At 36.2% G+C, this 16,888-nt stretch overlaps 1 pseudogene; it reads left to right on the top strand.

Moving 5' to 3' along the window:
- The first annotated feature begins 472 nt into the window (after window positions 1-472).
- The window catches only part of LOC106978434 (transcription initiation factor TFIID subunit 10-like), a 32,691-nt pseudogene continuing 16,275 nt past the window's right edge, over window positions 473-16,888 (top strand).

The following is a 16,888-nucleotide window of genomic DNA, read 5'->3' on the forward strand; positions in this document are numbered from 1 at the left end:
CACAATAGAGTGGTGTGGTATCTGCCTTCCCAGCTCTTCCCCTTATCTGATCTTTCACATTGTGCCACACTTTTTTTTAAGTGTTTATTTATTTATTTATTTATTTGAGAGAGACAGAGACAGAGACAGTGCAAGTGGGGAAGGGGCAGAGAGAGAGGGAGAGAGAGAGAATCCTAAGCAGGCTCCACACTGCCAGCGCAGAGCCCAACACGGGACTTGAACTCACGAAACTGGGAGATCATGACCTGAGCCAAAGTGAAGAGTCAGACACTTCACCGACTAAACCACCCAGGCACCCCTGGTCTTAGTCTTCATCAAATTATCCAAGAGAAAGTTTTTTTTAGAAATGTAACTTGTACCTGGTGTGGTTTATAAATTGGTATTTCTTCTACTCTTCCTAAACATGTGACCTCTTTTTCAATGCCATGGAAAAGGCCCACAGACTTCAGGCAGGTGGGTGTGCCTGCCTAATATGTACCACAAGGCTGGTACCAACGGCTGCTCAGCCCTTCGTCCAGATCCTGGCCAACCTCCAGCTGGTAGCATCTCTTGGGTAAGTTACAGTTTTTTGAACACTTACGAGTTTTCTCATATGTTAAGAGGAAACAGAAATAATAATCACCTTCTTGGGTTGGTAGTAGAAATAAATATACCTTACTTGACTTAGCCCTGAAGGAATTTTAGTAAACTGATTTTGTATGTAATTCTTTTAAAATAAGGAGATTTCAGTTAGAAATTAAAGAGAGAGGGACGCCTGGGTGGCTCAGTCGGTTAAGCGTCCGACTTTGGCTCAGGTCATGATCTCGCGGTTCGTGAGTTCAAGCCCTGTGTCGGGCTCTGTGCTGATGGCTCAGAGCCTGGAGCCTGTTTCAGATTCTGTGTCTCCCTCTCTCTCTGACCCTCCCCCGTTCATGCTCTGTCTCTCTCTGTCTTAAAAATAAATAAACGTTAAAAAAAATTAAAGAGAGAGAGAGAATATAAATGGTTTTGAAAAAAACTCTTGGCAATGCTAGTGTATTGTATTTTTCATCAGTTTCCAATGCATCCTAATGGTGTATGGGAAAGAATTCCCAGGATTCTTACTATCAATGTGTTTTTAAAAAGCAGGGAGTGGTTAGCAGAAAGGAAAAACAAATTCTCTTCTATAGACTCCAGAAAAGAGAACAGCCCAGCCTACATCCCGACTTTAATCTGTGAAACCTGTCAGGCTTTGGCCATGTAAGATAATTAAGTCTTGTTGTTTTAAACAGTAAGCCCGTGGTAAGTTGTTACAGCAGCAAATGGAAAATGAATACACCTACCTTGTTTCACCCACCAGGAAGTATGCTTCATGTGAACAGGAACTGATCTAGTGGTCACCGTATTTCTTGTGCCAAGAATAGTGATTGGTACATAGTAAATACTCACTAAATTGTTGATGAATTTCAATTAATAATTTTAGATTAATTAATCATTTTGTCAGATTCTACATAAAGACTTTCAAAAGAAAAATGTGTCAAACAATACCTGCTTACATTTTGTAATTCAACAAGCATCTTTCTCTGTTATTTGGTTTTATTTTAAGATAGAATATGAATGAAGTACATGGTGCATTTAGTATCATTTTTAATTTAAATATTGAGAAACTGAAGATCTGAGATGTGAAATAAACTTTGCTGCTTCAGGCAGGTGTAAAGGGGCAATCCTGTACTCCAAGTCTGGTATTTGGATTTCAAATCCTTCTGAGCATTTAGTGATTAATTAATTAATTTATATTCACATTCATCAATAATTGAGTACTTAAGAACTGTGCAGCACACTAAGAACTAAAACAAAGTAAATAAATGACCCTGCCTCCATAATTCAGAACCTAGGAGCCAATACAGACATACAAATAATCACTCAACATAATAAGATAAAGCTCACAGTTAAAGAAGGCAGATTTGACACAGTTTTCAATGTCTCTCCAGTTACAGTCCCAAAATGGCAACACAGAAATAAAATATGGAAAAAACTAATAACGTCAAAGCAAAGTCAAAAGGACTGAGCACACAAGGTTGCTCCGTCGTGTGTTTTCAGACAGAAGCGAATGAACAGAAGAGGTGACTCCTGTGTCTGCGCAGAAGTGGTCACAGCTCCAAGTGTTCAAGGAGATGGATCCAGAAATTAGGGAACTGCCAACAAATTCCTGCAGAGGGTCAGACCTGAAGCAGTCCAGGTACAACAGAGGAGGAACAAGACACAAGCTGAACACAGGGACACTAATCAAGAATCTGGATCTATCACAGTTTTCTTTTGCATAACTCTCCTGTTTCGAAGATACAAGACACTAAAGTACGCACACGTGCTTTGACAGACAGCGTTGGTTCACTAAAACAGTACCTTTTCCCAATTCCTTTCTTTCTCTCCTGCCTTCACTCTTTAGCCTTAAAAAATTGCATACCTGCCCTTCCCGTTCTCTAAAGCATTTGGGGTAGCTTTGTGCAACCAGTTTGGCTGATGAATTCCAGCCAATAAGATCAGAGTGGAAACCTTTCGGAGATCTTTCTAAAAGGGTGTAATGTACGAAACAATGGGAGCATATTTACATGACAGGATACAGAGGAGAGAATTAAGAATACATTGTCCTGATATTGCTAAGCTTTTAAACCAATGACAGTAACTTTCTAGTTCTAGATTTCCTACTATGTGAAAAAAGTCACCCCTATTTTCTTAAGCCATATGTAGAAGTGTTTTCTGTTACTTGGAGGCAAAAACCATTCCTAAAATTTACATATACATAGACTTAGTAGAAACTCCAAAAGATATATGTATATGAAATCATGAAAGAGAAGAAAATGTTGAGCCAGTTCCTGAGCGGTGGACTCAGGAGCCCAGGTATAGATTAGCTTTGGACAGGAAGATTGAGGATGTCTGTTTTGCTAGGACAGAAAGGACAGGTTTGATGATGAATATAGGTTCAAAAAAGGGTTAAGGGAGGGACAGCATGCTGAGAAATCTTTTGCCAGAAAACCTGAATTTTACTCTGTAAAGTAGGATGCAAAGTCGTGTGTGTGTGTGTGTGTGTGTGTGTGTGAGAGAGAGAGAGAGACAGAGACAGAGAGAGAGAGAGAGAGAGAGAGCGCGCAGGCATGTGCCTGATGATAGATACTTGTTTGGTGGAGGGTTTGAGGAGTTAAAGGGAAAGTGACATTTGCAGCCACAGTTGAGGTGGCTAGGAATGGAAGCTGACTACAATCATGGAGATAGTTACAAGCATTGGAGACCCACCGTGACTGCATGGTGATGACTCAGAGGTAGAGCTTTGCACATAAGAGAGCTGACAGTGATAACCACAGACGCGTGTCAGAGGAGTCTATGCAGTACACCAGGAGGGGGAACAGGGATGTATAGTGTAGAATCAGGGACGTAGAAATCAATTGTTGCCATATTGTAGTTTTGAAACATTGAATAGGATATGTAAGTTCTTGAGTCTCTGGTTCTTCAACTATACAACAGGGCAGTAATGCCAACTTCAGAGGGTTATTATCTTGAGATAAATTTTATTAAAGGCTCAGTAGCAGACCTCACGTATGCAGCACTTTTCATTATCCTCTAAAAAAGAAAGCTGGAAACGCATGTGGTCCTGGCAAGAGTCGGGTTTCAGTTAAGGTTGAGACTATCAGAAAAGAACCTCTAGTTTTTGGATTGTGCCATCAGATCTCTAGGAAAGAAATTTAGGATAAGTTATTGCAGCTTCCCCCAGCATCAGCTGGCTTTAAAACACTGGCTTACAAGCGGGAGAAAACAAATGGAACTGTCTCTCAACTATGAAGTCTTAAAACAGATTCCCAATTAGAATTTCACAGTGATTGCAATTGCATTTTTTTTTTTTGCCTTTAGACATTTCATCGATACATTCTATTGCCTTGCCTGCTGGAAGACTTTCATCAAGGAGAAGATAACCTTTTAGATAGTTATAAGGGTGAGTCAAGAGACCAGCAATCAATGAATCACTCAGGCTTTGTAAATGACACGGCAGTTTCATGATCTCTAACCTTTATTGCACAATAGATATTTGTTAGGAAAGATAAATAAAAGAAAGAAAAACCATTGTGAAACTACTCTACTGGTTAACAGTGATAAAGCTACATAGTATCGTGATTATTAAGATTAATAGAAGATGACAACTTTCCGGTAACTCTGATGACTATTACATCAATTAATATTTTTTTTCATTTTTAATGTATTTGAACTTTCAAGCCTTGATTCATCCTGGATTGTGTCCAAAAATCAAAAGCCCACAGGAAATATTCTCCATGTTTATGTGAACATGAGCTACACTACATTGTTCCATATAATCCAGAAGCATTAAGAGGTATTAAAGTATCTGAATTTTAGTGTTCTTCTAGGGTTGAAATTTGTTTTTCTAGTAAGTAAGCAAGACATTTATTCTCTATTTCATGGATAACGGAATGACATATTTCAATCTGTGCACATTTTTACTGTACCGGAGAATTTTATTTTTTCCTCAAAGCCAAAATTGTCTTTTTTTTTGAGGAAGAAAATGAAATATCTACTTGTTAGTCAAAATACAGTCAATTATTATTACAATTATTTTTTTATTAAAATTTCCCAAGACATGCTGATCTTTGAGAAGTCTGACATTTTGTTTAGTTAACACTTATAAAAGCCATTCAAAACAGAACTTTGAAAAACATTGAATCTCAGTCCAGAATTAAATGGGGTTTGGTAACGTTTTTGGCCTTTGGTTATTCAACTAATCTAAGGGAGAAAGAGAATAAATCAATTCTTCTGTGGATAGGTATGGCCAAGCCAATCAATCACTGTTTCCAGTTTTCATGTTACAAGTTGTTAATACAAAGACACTAGAGACAGGTGTTCTGTATTTAAATATTACTCTGTGAGCATTATTTAAAAACAGATGTTAGGTGGGTTATTTTGAGTAATTTTAGGTTTATAGAAAAATACAGAATAGGCAAAGTATTCCCATGTTCCCCAACACCCTTCCTCTGGTTTCCTCTATCATTAACATCTTGCATTATTGTAGTACATCTGTTAATATTGGTGAGTGCTAATGCATTATTATTCATTAAGATCCATAGTTTAAATTAAGGTTCATTCTTTATGTTTAACATCGTATAGGTCGTCTATTCTCTTCCCTTCAAATTCTGGGCATCTACATATCTTTTTACTGTCTCTGTAGTTTTGCCTTTTCTAGAATGTCAAATAGTTGGAATCATACACCACGTAGCATCATCAGATTGGCCTCTTTCACTTAACAATATGCACTTAAGTTTTCTCATGTCTTGTGGGAGCTTGATGGCTCACTTTTTTATTGCTGAATAATATTCCATTGCATCGATGTGCCAAGTTTGTTTGTCCATTAACTTACGAGCATCTTGATTGCTTCCTAGTTTTGGCAATTATGAATGAAGCTGCTCTGCAGGCTGATATTCAGGTTTTTGAGTAATAAGTTTTCAACTCATATGGTTAAATATCATGAAACACGATTGCTAGGTCATATGGCAAAATGATACTATGTTTTGCCAGAAACTCTGCAAAACTGGGTTACAAAATGACTGCCATTTTGCGTTTCTGTCAGTAACATACAACAGCTCTTGTTGCCCCACATCCTCACCAGCATTTGGTGTTGCCAGTGTTTTGGAATTTTGCCATTCTAACAGGCATGTAGTGGTATCTCACTGTTGGTTTAATTTGCAATTTCCTAATGACATATGATGTTAAGCATCTTTTCATATGCTTATTTGCCATCTGTTTATCTTCTCTAGTGAGACTTCTGTTCAGATATTTTGCCCATCTTTTAATTGGATAGAATTGCATTTTTAAATAAATATTTGATGCCTCAGGACAGACATAGACAAAGGCAATGATGCCGAAGCCAGCAAGATTTGACCAGGGGTAATGGAAGTCTGTGTCAATAAAAGGAGGTTTTTTAGCCATGGTATAATTTAAGTGAGAGCTGTTACCATGTCCATTCAGGTTCTGTTAGGTGTAAGAAGACGTATTCTCAAGTACATTCCAATTGTTGGAATGGAGAGATTGACCCATTTTTCTCTTGCTGTAATCAAACATTTCAGTGTTTAATATTTAAATCACTCCTCTTGCTTTAATGAACAACCCTGTGTTAAGAATTCTTTCATTTATCTTACAAGTATCTATTAAATTGCTACTGTGTGCTAAGTACAGTTTTAGGTTGAGAACTGTAGTGATGAATCAGACAAATGTCCCTCAGTTGGAGGAACTTACTGTAAATTTGGAAGAGTCAGACAATTAAGTAAGTGCATAAAAAATAAGACAGTTTTAAAGAAAGAAAATTAAAACAAGAGAATGAATAAAATAAGATAGGATTAGTGAGATAGAGGCTGATTAGAAGGGGCGTCAGATCAGAGAAGGAGCCTCTGAGAAAGAGACATTTGAACCAAACCTAGGTTAGGAATCAGAGGTGGGCAGATGGTGGTGATAGGTCTAGGTTTGGGCTGGAAGAGCGCTTTCCAAACCTGAAGGAAGAACAAGTGGGAAAACCATGAAGTAGGGCCGAACTTGGCCTATTTGAGAAATAGAAAGCCAGTATAGCTGAAGCGCGATGAATGAACTGAGTGAACTCTAGGGACACCTTGCCCAACTGCTGATGGTTTTCAGGAAAACAAACGAACAAACAAAAGCACACGAAAACATTTCAGCTACAAAATAAAATCTTGTACTACTGCTAAATTAAAACTGCAGAGGAATTAAGCAATGAAAAGTTTATAGTATCACTCTCCAATAGGCAATTCGATATTAAAACAATAAATACCAAACCATAAAATAAGTATATGGAAGTCTAACTTAATTCTGATGTTTCCCTGGATGGCTATTATGGCACACACTAAAATATTACCCAACCTGTATTTCTCACCTCCATTCCTATTAATATAACCTAAAGTTTGTTGGAGATTGCAAGGTCCCAGCTTGCTATTTCAGTAGCTCTTACCGCGGAGAATTGCCATATGACACAGAGAATAACAGTAAGTCATCAACAAAATTCAGATGGTAAATTGTGGGAAATCTGTTGATTTCCTGATAAAAGAGCAAGAACAGAAGAGATTGCCTTCACTCCCATACCCCTTCTGCCTTGAGGACTTTCTTGGTGTATCCATCTGTAGCAGCTATGTTGCAATCATTAGGCTACAAGCCAGGTTCTCTGATAACACCGCAGTGCAAATGAACCTAGACAAGTAACAGCCCATCTCCCGAGGCCTGGTTAGCTGAGAAAGCAGTATATGGCTTCAATGTAGTCAGGCTTTCTGTCTCTGTCGCTCATATATGTTCCTAATTGCTAGAACTATTTGATGATTTCTTCTCTAATCAAATAGCAAAGGATCACTTTTACTTTGAGGGGTGTGGATACACTCTGTACTTGTGCTCAGTATAGTCACCCTGACTTCAAAGAGCACAAACAGGAGGAAGCCACGTGCACTGAGCTCTTACCAGGATCCAGGGGAAGCTCTTAAAGCCAGATGTATTTATCACTTCAGCATCACTGTGAAGCTGGTGCTCTTAACATTCACAGTTTATAGATAAGGAATCAGAAGTTCAGAAATGCAAAGTAACCAGTCCACAGCCAAACACCTCATGAGTGGCAGAGTCAGGGTCTGAACCCAGGTTCCAGGGCCCCTGGCTCTAATCATTCTGTAGGACTGTCTCCTAGAATTAATGAGCCATTTCTTTACATAAGATTCAGTGGACCAGACCAATGAGATTTTATGTACAAATTCTGATTCCTTCAGAGTTGATATGAAAAAGGATAAATTCAAAGTGACTCTACATGTACATATGGTACATGTACATGTAATCTACTTGTACATATTAAGGTTTAGTATTTATATATATGTTTTTATCATGGTCTTTATAATGAGTAGTTAATAGTCTCGCAGGGGAAAAAGTGGACTCAAATAGCAGTCTTGATGGAGTGCCAAGCATTAGCTTCACTTGAATTAAAATGGCTAAGTAATATATATTTTTTCTTTTAGAAAGCAATTTTAAAGAAAACACTGGCAGATTGTTATGAGACGAAATTAGAGAATAGTCTGCTAATAAAGGCCATTGAACAGTGTGTGTTTCTGTTTGTTTTGGAAACTGAGAAAACGTTTGTACACGGTCACCGCAGCTGTTCAATGTCTTTCTTGAGCTAGAGGTTCCCTGTTGTTGTGGCATAATTACAGAGCCCTGTGTGCCCAAGAACCTCAAAACAATCTGCATTTCAAAGGAGCTCAAGAGCCCAGCAATCTGTCAGTTCAAGCCCATACACTATTCAAAGAAGAAATTTGACAGTAAAAAGTCTTTACACAAATAAGAAAATTGAGTTACAATAAAGTTAAGAGAATTAGTTCATGTTTCACATGTGATTCTGTTACATGGATTTTAAGAGGATGGCATCTCTTTAACCATTAATACTCATTAACGAAATTTCTCATGAGTGTATGAAGGCAATTAATAATGGTGTTATTGTACCCCTAAGAGCCCTTCCTATTGCTTTTATATTACCGGAAACAATGCCAATACATATCTTTACAGTTGTGTTGATGGTGGTACAAAGTACTCTTTTTATGGAGAATACAAAATATCTAAACTCATATACTGATAACCTGGACAAATTTCACACAATCTCAGCATTCAAACTGAATCATCAAGTATGTCAATGATAAGTAGGCTGTTCCATTGAGGTATCTGCTTGATTGTGACTCTCAGAGAGGCTTCCTTACCCCTTCAGAAAATAGCAGCCAGCCCTCATTTTCTCATTTTTTCCTTCCTTTATCTTCAGAGAACCTAAAATTGATGTATCTGTTTTTGTTTCCATACTTACCATCTTTTATCCCTCTAGAATAAGTCTTTGTCTATTCTCTGCCATTAGGATGCAGACCAAGGCTGGACTGATGGTAGATGCTTATTAAATGTTTGCTGAAATAACTAATGAATGCATATTGCTGATTTCTTCTCTGAACTACTTATTCAACGATACCAAATAGTCATCATGTCTTACTCATCCCTTCAGGTGAAATACGGACATCATAAGGTTTAACAAGCATTCCTTCTGGAAGATGTCCCCTTCCTTCTCCTGTGTGATAGCATAGCATATGTAGACAACACTACAAATATATTTACTTGTCGGATTAAATGCTTTTTTTATAATTATTTTGATAATACAAGTCCTTGACTCTTGGTTGAAAAAAAACCCAAACATTATGCTTATTATATTTTATTCCAATATAATGTAACTTAACAAGGACTCTGTAATTATTACACAAGATTTCATTTTAAAAGTTTAACATAAGGACTGCAGCAATCTTCACTGGCATAATAGTTAAACCCAGGTGGCACATAATTATCTTCATACTTTCTTATCTTTTTTGTAACCGTAATCCAACAAATTACTTTAATTAACCATAATACTAAGGAGAAACGGGAGAAGTGATTAAGAAAATAACTTTCTAATGGAAGCATTTACTCTTATCCTTGACGCTGAAAAATGGATTTACGATGAAAATTACAAGACTTTCTCTCCGTGGGCTGAGATATAAACCCTCCTTTGGTACCGAACACTTAACAGAATATTTCATAAGCTATCAGAGGATAAAACAGAACTTACTAAATGAGAGGTTTCCCACACTCACACCTGAGCGCTTCTGCTTCTCTATTGAATCCCAGAAGAACAAACCTTCACATTATAATCCAGAGGGAAAGGTACCTCTAGTCAAGTCTGAGAATCTGCCTCATCTACTTTATCATCACCCCTTGACTTGTTTCAAGTTTCACACTTTACAACAGCTATTCCTTCCAATTAGTGGTTAGGTGTTATGACTACTTCAAAAATTTTTTTTTGAGTGGTGTTTTCACATTTTGCCTGTTTTTGAAATTTATTTACTTGGTTTCCTTTTGATTATTTCAGTGATGACAATGCAGATGGAAATCCCTTTGCTCTGATATATTTAACCGGAGGATAATGGGTCTCATCTAATTTAAATCAGTACTTTCAAAAAGAAAACTTGATTTGTCTACAAATGCATTGACGATTCCATGGTTTATTTGATTAGTTTTGCACCCATATCTACATCTATGTTTAATATAAATAGAAATTTGTCTGTAATTATGACATTTAAAAAAACAAACATGAGGGACATCTAGGTGTCTCAGTCAGTTAAGCATCTGACTCTTGATTTGGGCTCAGGTCATGATCTTATGTTTCGTGGGTTCGAGCCCTGCATCAGGCTCGGAACTGACAGTGCAGATCCTACTTGAGTTCTTTCTCTCTCTCCTTCTCTCTGCTCCTCCCCCATGTATGCGCTCTCTCTTAAAATAAATAATAAAAAAAACACACATGAATATGAACCCCTTTGATTATTTTAAAACTCATCTTTTGTTGTCTTCATGGTTATTAATTTAGTTTTTATGTATTACATAACAAAATAGCAAGGTGAGAGCAAGGGTTTCAGTTTATTACAGATAAGTACCTCAGCACAAATAACACATTGCAAATACTCTTTTTATTCATAGAAATAAAATATTCAACTACACGTAATTACTCCACATTGTATGTCACAAGTGTTCTTTTAGGAATCAAAAACATAGCATTAAGTTTGAAACTACTGTGGTGGGTAACATAGTTCAAGTATGTTTGTCTAAATTCTCCTAAATGTTGCTTATGCTATTCGATTCAATTGTAAAAAGAATTCAACTATGGAGTTCAAAAGGAAAGGTTGTCATTATTTTATTTAATGATTTACAGACATAGCAATGCCAACAAACATCACCCACATCTTTAATGTGATAAATAGGACAGATGCTGGTTAAGATATGTTAAGCCTCCTTCTGTGTGTCATGTCTTACGGTCCACATCTAGTGTTATAAGCACAAATGCCTACAGAGACCAGGCAGAAAACGAAAATGGTAAGTTCAATTAGGTGCAAACATTAAATTACACCACCGTATGAATTTGTCTTTTATTTTCTACTTTTTATAGAATTCTGGAGAAAGAGAAAAAAACTTCACTGTAGAAAAGGAACAGTGCAAGCACCATGAAAAATAGCGACTCCTACTTGGACCTAGTGGCAGGGAAATAATAGAGCGTAGTAATGGACATAAATGATCAGACTCTATGCACATTATAGAAGTAGTTCTAGTTCTAACAAGGTTAACTGTCTGTATACACACACACACACACACACACACACACACACACTTTTATAGTAGGTAATCATTAAATCATTATATTAAATGCTTATATATGTATGTATATATATTCATACATATAAATATATATATATATATAGTATGTGCACACACACACACACACACACACATATTGATGTAACTATTTGACACCAAGTAGAGATATCAAATAAGCTTTTAAGGGAAGAAGATTTCAGGGAAGTGGTTCCATTTATGTTAATTTGACAGCACTCAGCCCAGAGGGATGGTATTTAAAGCCATAAATGAGATTATCTACACCCACATGGACCAATATGGTAGACTTAGCCACAAAGGGCTTTTGAACATTAGAAACATGAGTCATCTGAATTGAGATGTATGGTAGGCATAAAATACCATAGATTTTGAAGACATTGTGTGAAATAATAATCTAAAATACCTCACTAATGATTTTATATTGATTGTACTTTCAATCATGTTTTAATATGTTGTCTTAAATAAAATATATTTTAAAATTAAAATTGCCTATTTTTACTTTTTATACAATTTTATTAAAAAAACAAATTTTTTTGAGAAAAAGAGTGTGAGCAGGGGAGGGGTGGGGGGGGGACAGATGATTCAAAGTGAGCTCTGCACTGACAGCAGCGAGCCTGATGTGGGGCTCAAACTCACGAACCAGGAGATCAGGACACTGAACTGTGGCTGGTTTGACATTTTTGCTAGATAGTCCCAGTTTAGAGTATGAAGGTAGAGAGAAGAGAGAAAAGCTCCAATGACTGACCCATAAAACTCTCCTTTAATTAGAGGCAAGGTATTAATTTCTGAAACTCAAGTGAATATGGTATTTTAAGGAGGAGAGAATCAAATATATTAAAAAATGTCGACAAGTCAAAATTAGATTAGAATGAAGAAATGACCACTGCTGTTAGTGATTTGGAGGTCATTGCTGACTTTGACAAGGGTTAGTTCAGAAAAACTATAGGGATGAAATCTAAATGGAAGTGAGTTCCAGAGAGGTGGGAGAAAAGGAATCGAGTGTGAACAACTCTTAAAATGGATCAGAGAAATCTTTATCCATTCATGTATCAATGGACACTTGGGCTGCTCCATAGTTAGGCTATTGTAAATGATGCTGCAATAAATGTAGGGGTGCATATATCCCTCAGAATTAGTGTTCTTATATTCATTGGGTAAATATCCAGTAGTGGAAGTACTAGATCATAGGGTAGTTCTATTTTTAATTTTTTAAGGAACCTCCACACTGTCTTCCACAATGGCTGCACAAGTTTGGATTCCCACCAACAGGAATTGGTGAAACAAGGGTTTCTTTTTCTCCACATCCTTGCCAATACTTGTTTTTTGTGTTGTTGATTTTAGCCAGTCTGACAAGTGTGAAGGGATATCTCATTGTGTTTTTGATTTGCATTTCCCTGGTGATGAGTGATGTTGAGCATCTCTTCATGTGTCTGTTGGCCACCTGTATGTCTTCTTTGGAGAAAAATCTGTTCGTGTCTTCTGTCCATTTTTCAATTGGATTATTTGTTTCTGGGGTGTTGAGTTGTATCAGTTCTTTAAATATCTTGGATACTAACTAACTCTTTATCAGATATGTCATTTACAAATATCTTCTCCCATTCAGTAGGTTGCCTGTTAGTTTTGTTGGTTGTTACCTTTGCTTTGCAGAAGCTTTTTAATTTGATAAAGTTCCAATGATTTATTTGCTTTTTTTTTATTTCCCTTGCCTCAGGAGACATGTCTAGAAGAATGTTGCCACAACCAGTGTCAGAGAAATTAGTTGCCTGTGCTTCCTTCTAGGATTTGTGTGGTTTCAAGTCTTATATTTAGATCCTTAATTCATTTTGAGGTGTTTTTTTTTTGTATGATGTAAGACTAATTTGCTTCTTTTTATTATTATAAGAATGTTGCATTGAGTAGCATTTTGACTGAAGTTTTATTTACATCTTTGATACTTTTATTAGGATAAAGTATAAGAAATTATAAAGAGAGGGCATATATGTATTTATATAAATTTTAATAACAATGTTAAAGAGTTCAAGAAAAATATTAGACCAGATTTCACTCTCACTAACAACACATGGAACTGCCTCCTCCAAGAAGTCTTAAAAATAGTCGTTATAAAAAACAAAATGAAGAAAAAAGTGGTTATCATGATTACAGAGGTACTCCTGTAAAAAATAACTACTGCAAAAATATTTTGAATGTTTTCTAAATTGAGAATTTGGTGAAATTCCTGAAGCTTATTACAAGAAAAATAAAGACTCTTCCAAAAATTTGTACTCAAGATAAGAAGGTGCTGTGACTTTGGTCTTAACCCACTTTTCCCATTTTTATATACTGAGATTCTAGGATGAAAATAAACCGGAAAACATTTTAAGTCACTTCCACACAATCTCATTGTATTTGAAGTATGTGAAGTTGAATGCAAATACAAAAAAAAAAAAAAAGACATAAAAACATGCTTTGTAATTCATATGAATATCCCTTCCTTCATTGTAAGACCAATGGCAATAAACTTGAAAAATGTTTGGCCTCTCTGTTTCAATTTCACGATGGTATAATTAAGTTATTGACCTGTGTTGTACCAACTGAGGCCTTTGTCAGAAAGTAAAGCAAAGATTGGTCTTTGTAACTATATGTAGGCAGTTAGAATTGTAATTATGCATGATTTCAGTTATGGCAAGTGCTTGAATAAGCTGAAAAATGTCCTGAGAAACAGCTGTTTGTGTACTGATACAGGGTTTCATAGTTTTCTAAATAATAGAGGCACAGAGACTATTGTGGATGTTGACGTGGGAAGAAAAGTGGAGTAGGGGTGACGAATTGCTCAGCAGGGTTGAACATTCAGGGCCTGGTGATTATAATCTCTTTAGAAGGGACACTTAATAGGATATTATAGAAAGTAATAGTGTAACAATTGGTGAAGTAGAAGTTAAAATATTGCACTTTACAGGACATATCATGAGAAAATGTGTGCCAAGTAAGGTGTTGCATTGCTGAGTTCATATGCAGTGTAGGGAATTTCAAGGGGATCATTTGCATATTTTTAAGAGCTAGAGGACAGACTCCTTGTCTAGAAAATAGTACCCAGCAACTGCCAAGTGGAGTTGGCTACATCTAAAAGAATGTTTTGCTTTTGACCTGTTGGAGTCATTTTCATGTGTGTTCTTAGAAATCTCGGAGGTAAGAATAGGAAGAGTACTTTTTGAATGTCTTCTTCTTCTTAGGCACCCTTTTAGTTTAACTTTGTATAAGATGTCACCTGTAATCTGTTAACTCCCCTCTGGTTGGAATTAATTCCCATCTAGAAAACAAGGAAACTGAGGCTCTGGAAGATTAACTAACTTTGTCCCCTGTACACAATTCATGGGAGATGCTGATATTTGAACAAAGTAGTACAACTGAACAAAACAGTGCCCAAATCTAAAGTTCATCCTCATTTTTTAAGCCATGAAGGTGTAACATGGGAACTTGTGATGATTTAAGATTTTATTCCATCGTCACACTGAAATAGGTATTAACATTCTGTTTGGCCTCTGCCCTGAAATAGGAGAACTTCAGCTTGAACATAATATTCCTTAAATATGTTCAAACTTTGCAGGACATTGACATTTCAACCTCTAATTGGTGATGTACATCTCAAAACAGAGTCCACCACTGCTATCAAAATGAAGTCTAAGCATCTTTGTTGCCTGTTTTCGTCTTCTGTCATGTCACCCTGAAATCCTAGCTCCAGATAATGCTTACTCACTTCTAGTCACCTAAACATGCCAGGATCTCACCAACCTATTCTGTTCTCTATGCCGGAAGCACCCCTCACTCTCCAATCTCAAACAACTGATATGCACCTTGACTTCTTAGTAATTTTCTACCCAAATCCTTCTCTGACATATGTAAGTTGAAAGCACTGCCCCCCCCTTTTTTTTCTGTTCCTATCACATTTCAGATTCGGCCTTTTGTATCATTTAATGTCCTATATTTCAATCGTCTGCTTTCTTCTCTATCTTTCTCACTAAACTTCAAACACTTTAAAGGGTGGGGACATCTCTTAGTCATTAATGTAATCTAATTTGTTGAGACCTTAATAAATAATAGATACATTAATATATAAATTAAGTATAGTTTAAGTATGTTAATATATAGTAGCTATAGTACATATACAACTAAGTGACTCGATCAAAGCTATTTACTTGCCAAAAGAAAAAATCACGGTCTGAAAAATGAACTGTCTATATTAAGGGCTCTACCATGTTAAGCTGTGGGTCACCCAGACTTAATACCTCAGAATCATTAATTAATGAATAACTAATTTGACAGAATCATAAAAAAAAGAAAAAGAAAACAAATAAAAAAATCTAATATTCATAACACTGACATAAAATTATTATCATTAACAGAGAGCTATAATTATTATAGTTTTCTGCCATATATGTATTTGGAAAGTTACGATCATAACTTACATCCAATTTTATATTCTGATTTTTTAATCTTTTTGGAGCTCTCTGAGGTATTTTATTTATTTATTTATTTATTTTTACTTTAAGCTTTTATTTTAATTCCAGTTAGTTAACATAGAGTGTTATATTAGTTTCCGGTGTACAAAATAATGATTCAACAATTCCATACATCACCCGGTGCTCATCACAAGTTCACTCCTTAATCCTCATCACCTATTTAACCCATCCCCTCACCCACCTCCTCTCTGGTAACCATCAGACTGTTCTTTATAGTTAAGAATCTATTTCTTGCTATGACTATCTCTGTCTCTCACTTTTCCCCCATGAGCAATTGTTTTGTTTCCACATATGAGTGAAATCGTATGGTATTTGTCTTTCTCTGTCTGGCTTATTTCACTTAACATTATATGCTCTAGCTCCATCCACGTCTCTTCAAATGGCAATATTTCATTCATTTATTATGGCTGAATAATATTCCATTGTATGGATATGTATACACACACACACATATATGTGTGAAGATGTGATATATGTATCTTCTTTATCCATTCATCAAGTGATGGACACTTGGGTTGCTTCCATATCTTAGCTATTGTAAATAAGGCTGAAGTAAACATAGGAAGGCATGTATCTCTATGAATTAGTGTTTTTGTGTTCTTTGGGTTAAATACCCAGTACTGCAATTGCTGCATGGTAAGGTAGTCTATTTTTAACTTTCTGAGAAACCTCCATAATGTTTTCCACAGTAGCTGCACCCGTTTGCATTCCCAAACAGTGCATAAGGGTTCCTTTTTCTCCACATCCTCACCAACACCTGGTGTTTCTTGCGTTGTTGGTTTTAGCCATTCTGACAGGTTTTAAGTGTTATAACATTTTCCTATAATAAAAGCTCTTTAGAAAAGGCATTAAAGTAATTGAAGTTGGTAGGGGTGGGTAGAATCCTCAAAGTACATACTTTCAGAGAGCTGATCTGTATTGTAGAGGAGAAAAAAAAGAATTTTCTGTATACTTTTCTGAATTCCTATGCACATGGGAGACCGTAAAAAATGAGCAACTCTCCAAAGTGGCTTACAATTCTGGATTAAATATCATCTTAATAGGAAAAGAGGAAGGAAATGTAGGCTTCCTGGGGAGAGCAAATGATTTTTAGAAAAGATAAATAGATCCTTAGAAGAATAGATGGAAAGTATAATAGTCTGTGACAAAGTGTCTGGATGGGGTGTCGA

This window comes from Acinonyx jubatus, chromosome D1 (genome assembly GCF_027475565.1).
Source record: "Acinonyx jubatus isolate Ajub_Pintada_27869175 chromosome D1, VMU_Ajub_asm_v1.0, whole genome shotgun sequence".
Taxonomy (NCBI): Eukaryota; Metazoa; Chordata; class Mammalia; order Carnivora; family Felidae; genus Acinonyx; species Acinonyx jubatus.